This window comes from Bos mutus, chromosome 17 (assembly GCF_027580195.1).
Source record: "Bos mutus isolate GX-2022 chromosome 17, NWIPB_WYAK_1.1, whole genome shotgun sequence".
NCBI classification, from domain to species: Eukaryota; Metazoa; Chordata; class Mammalia; order Artiodactyla; family Bovidae; genus Bos; species Bos mutus.
The window spans coordinates 10,260,611-10,265,625 of record NC_091633.1 but is presented as its reverse complement, the minus strand read 5'-3'; the positions used below and the strand labels follow the sequence as shown (position 1 = coordinate 10,265,625).

General features: G+C 43.0%; 1 non-coding gene across 1 annotated transcript; it reads right to left on the bottom strand.

Moving 5' to 3' along the window:
• Positions 1-4,238: 4,238 nt before the first annotated feature.
• TRNAG-CCC (transfer RNA glycine (anticodon CCC)) lies at positions 4,239-4,311 on the bottom strand. The gene has a single exon. It is a non-coding gene; the product is annotated as a tRNA-Gly (tRNA).
• Between the last annotated feature and the right edge of the window lie 704 nt (positions 4,312-5,015).

Sequence of the window (5,015 nt, the reverse complement as noted above, 5' to 3'; positions counted from 1 at the left end):
CAGGCTCCTCTGTCCATGGGGATTCTCTAGGCCAGAATATTGGAATAGGTTGCCATTTCCTTCTCCAGGGGATCTTCCCAACCCAGGGATCAAACCCAGGTCTCCTGCATTGCAAGCGGATTCTTTACCATCTGAGCCGCCACTTTATTATTTTTTAATATTTATTTATTTGATTGTGCCGGTCTTAGTTATGGCTTGCAGATCTTCAGCCTTTCATTGTGGTATGTGAACTCTTAGTTGCAGCATACGGGAGCTAGTGCCCTGACCAGGGACTGAACCCAGGCCCTCTCCATTGGGAGCACAGAGTCTTAGCCATTGGACCACCAGGGAAGTCCCAGGTTGGCTATGGTTTAAACACACACACAGAATAACAAGTATTAGTGAGAATGTGGAGAAAGAATTCTCATACATTGCTGGGGGGAAAGTAAAATGAGTGTAATCATTTTGGAAAACAGGTGATTCTCATATGACCTAGAAATTCCAATCCTAGATAAGTACCCAAAGAAATGGCAAGTAAGGACTTGAACAGATTACTTGTATGTAGGTGTTCAGTTCAGTTCAGTTCAGTCGCTCAGTCGTGTCCGACTCTTTGCGACCCCATGAATGGCAGCACGCCAGGCCTCCCTGTCTATCACCAACTCCCAGAGTTCACTCAGACTCACGTCCATCGAGTCAGTGATGCCATCCAGCCATCTCATCCTCCGTCGTCCCCTTCTCCTCCTGCCCCCAATCCCTCCCAGCATCAGAGTCTTTTCCAATGACTCAACTCTTCACATGAGGTGGCCAAAGTACTGGAGTTTCAGCTTTAGCATCATTCCTTCCAAAGAAATCCCAGGGCTGATCTCCTTCAGAATGGACTGGTTGGATCTCCTTGCAGTCCAAGGGACTCTCAAGAGTCTTCTCCAGCACCACAGTTCAAAAGCATCAATTCTTCAGCGCTCAGCCTTCTTCACAGTCCAACTCTCACATCCATACATGACCACTGGAAAAACCATAGCCTTGACTAGACGGACCTTTGTTGGTGAAGTAATGTCTCTGCTTTTGAATATGCTATCTAGGTTGGTCATAACTTTTCTTCCAAGGAGTAAGCATCTTTTAATCTCATGGCTGAAGTCACCATCTGCAATGATTTTGGAGCCCAAAAAACTAGTCTGACACTGTTTCCACTGTTTCCCCATCTATTTCCCATGAAGTGATGGGTCTTAGTTTTCTGAACGTTGAGTTTTAAGCCAACTTTTTCACTCTCCTCTTTCACCTTCATCAAGAGGCTTTTGAGTTCCTCTTCACTTTCTGCCATAAGGGTGGTGTCATCTGCATATCTGAGGTTACTGATATTTCTCCCAGCAATCTTGACTCCAGCTTGTGCTTCTTCCAGCCCAGCGTTTCTCATGATGTACTCTGCATATAAGTTAAATAAGCAGGGTGACAATATATAGCCTTGATGTACTCCTTTTCCTATTTGGAACCAGTCTGTTGTTCCATGTCCCATTCTAACTGTTGCTTCCTGACCTGCATACAAATTTCTCAAGAGGCAGGTCAGGTGGTCTGGTATTCCCATCTCTTTCAGAATTTTCCACAGTTTATTGTGATCCACACAGTCAAAGGCTTTGACATAGTCAATAAAGCAGAAATAGATGTTTTTCTGGAACTCTCTTGCTTTTTCGATGATCCAGCGGATATTGGCAATTTGATCTCTGGTTCCTATGCCTTTTCTAAAACCAGCTTGAACATCTGGAAGTTCACGGTTCACGTATTGCTGAAGCCTGGCTTGGAGAATTTTGAGCATTACTTGACTAGCGTGTGAGATGAGTGCAATTGTGCGGTAGTTTGAGCATTCTTTGGCATTGCCTTTCTTTGGGATTGGAATGAAAACTGACCTTTCCCAGTCCTGTGGCCACTGCTGAATTTTCCAAATTTGCTGGCATATTGAGTGTAGCACTTTCACAGCATCATCTTTCAGGATTTGAAATAGCTCAACTGGAATTCCATCACCTCCACTAGCTTTGTTCGTAGTGATGCTTTCTAAGGCCCACTTGACTTCACATTCCAGGATGTCTGGCTCTAGGTGAGTGATCACACCATTGTGATTATCTGGGTCATGAAGACCTTTTTGTACAGTTCTTCTGTGTTTTCTTGCCACCTCTCCTTAATATCTTCTGACTTCTGTTAGGTCCATACCATTTCTGTCCTTTATCAAGCCCATCTTTGCATGAAATGTTCCTTTGGTATCTCTGATTTTCTTGAAGAGATCTCTAGTCTTTCCCATTCTGTTGTTTTCCTCTATTTCTTTGCATTGATCGCTGAGGAAGGCTTTCTTATCTCTTCTTGCTATTCTTTGGAACTCTGCGTTCAGATGCTTATATCTTTCCTTTTCTCCTTTGCTTTTTGCTTCTCTTCTTTTCACAGCTATTTGTAAGGCCTCCCCAGACATCCGTTTTGCTTTTATTCCATTTCTTTTCCATGGGGATGGTGTTGATCCCTGTCTCCTGTACAATGTCACAAACCTCCATCCATAGTTCATCAGGCACTCCATCTATCAGATCTAGTCCCTTAAATCTATTTCTCACTTCCACTGTATAATCATAAGGGATTTGATTTAGGTCATACCTGAATGGTCTAGTGGTTTTCCCTACTTTCTTCAATTTCAGTCTGAATTTGGCAATAAGGAGTTCATGATCTGAGCCACAGTCAGCTCCTGGTCTTGTTTTTGTTGACTGTATAGAGCTTCTCCATCTTTGGCTGCAAAGATTATAATCAATCTGATTTAGGTATTGACCATCTAGTGATGTCCATGTGTAGAGTCTTCTCTTGTGTTGTTGGAAAAGGGTGTTTGCTATGACCAGTTCTTGGCAAAACTCTATTAGTCTTTGCCCTGCTTCATTCCGTATTCCAAGGCCAAATTTGCCTGTTACTCCAGGTGTTTCTTGACTTCCTACTTTTGCATTCCAGTCCCCTATAATGAAAAGGACATCTTTTTTGAGTGTTAGTTCTAAAAGTTCTTGTAGGTCTTCATAGAACCGTTCAACTTCAGCTTCTTCAGCGTTACTGGTTGGGGCATAGACTTGGATTACTGTGATATTGAATGGTTTGCCTTGGAAACGAACAGTTGGTGTTCACTGCAACCTTATTCACAATAGCCAAAAAGTAGAAACAGCCGAGTGTCTGTCCATGGATGAATGGATAAACAAAGTGTGGTGTAGCCATACACCAATGGAATATTCTTCAGCCACGAGAAAGGAAGTGTTGATACATGGCACAACATAGTGAAACTTAAGATCATTCTGGCAAGCGAAAGAAGCCAGATTGGAAAGGTGACATATCATATGATTCCCTTTATATGAAATGTCTAAAATAGACAAATCCGCAGAGATGAGTGGTTGCCAGAAGCTGGGAAGAGCGGGGAATAGGAAATGACTGCTAATGAGTATTGGAGTCTTTGGGAGGCAAAGGAGCAGTTCTGGAATTAGGTGGTGGTGACAGTTGCATAACATAGCGAATATACTAAAAACCACTGCCTGCAATGCAGGAGGTGCAGGCAGATGCGAGTGCTGTCCCTGGGTCGGGAAGAACTCCTGGAGGAGAGCATGGCAACCCCCTCCAGTATTCTTGCCTGGAGAATCCCGTGGACAGAGGAGCCTGGCGGGCTACAGTCCATGGGGTCGCTAAGAGTCGGACACGACTGAAGCGACTGAGCACACACTCACTGGTTCATTCACTTTAAAAAGGGTGAACTTGGCTGCCAGACTTGCCCTCTGTGATGGCCCATACTCTGTCCGTGGAGTGTGTTTCTCTCTAAATAAATCCACTTCTTACTTATCAAAAAAAAGTATGAACTTTATGTTATTCAAATTAAATCTTAATTTAAACACACATAAATAAAAGAAATGCCAAACTATGTCACTGGAACTCCATGAAAATGGAGCTTCCTAGAAGTAACCTACTTATGGGTAATGCTGATCTGTTAAGTGGAAAAAAATTTGTCTTTCAGAGGCTACACTTTAATTTCTACCTAGTGTTTTATTAAAACTACTGGGGAAATGTCATAGCCAAAAATAAAAAAGGAGGGGAGATGTGATAGCCCCCCCAAAAAAACCCAATCCAGATACCTACATGCCTATAACCTGCCACTTAAACCACAACTTCTTTCTTTCCTGTTTCTTTCTTCCCTTCCTTCCTTTCTCTGTGCTGAGTCTTAGTTGCAGCATGCAGGATCTTCAGTTGCAGCATATGGGATCTAGTTCCCTGACCAGGGATTGAACCTGGGCCCCCTATGTTGGGAACGTGGAGTCTTAGCCACTGGACCATCAGGGAAGTCCAACAATTTCTGATTCATGAGATATAAAGCAGTCACTCAGTTTCTAGCATCTGAGTTTCCTGGGGAACCCAGTTTCTCAATAGGAGTATTATGAGAACAGTTTGCCAGGACACCTACAAGCAAAGATTGGGTTCACAAATAGGCTGCATTTGCGTTACCAATGGGTGTTCTGAGATGCACAGAGCCTGCTGGATATACACTTTAAAACACCATCTCTAGATCTATCTTTAGTTCCTGCCTCCCAGCTTATTACACTCATGAAAATAAGTGCATCCACATGATAAGGGCAGTTTTGCCCTTAGAAAACACACAATTCCAGTGTGTTGATGGATTTCTAAATGGTGATCCACGGGAACCCTCATTGATATAGGTGTTCCAAGTCCCGTTCTTTCATTTAACAAACATTGGCTGAGCATCTGCTATGTGCAGGCAATATTTTAAGCTCTGGGTTCAAGAAAGAAGGGACCAGAGAGTCCTGTGCCTCTGTTTCTGGTCACAGAGTCAGTTTATAAACCCACTGCATATCTTTGTGCTGCTCGACAGAACAATAATCAAATGCCTTCAATGTGCCCTGCACAATGCTAGAAGCAGGTAAAAGAGGCCCTGGTCCAAAAAGTTCACAGAAGGGAAAAATGGTCAATAAATAAAGGGAAAATGTTAAACCTTGCTAGTGTTTATTTATTTATGTGCTGCTGTGTTC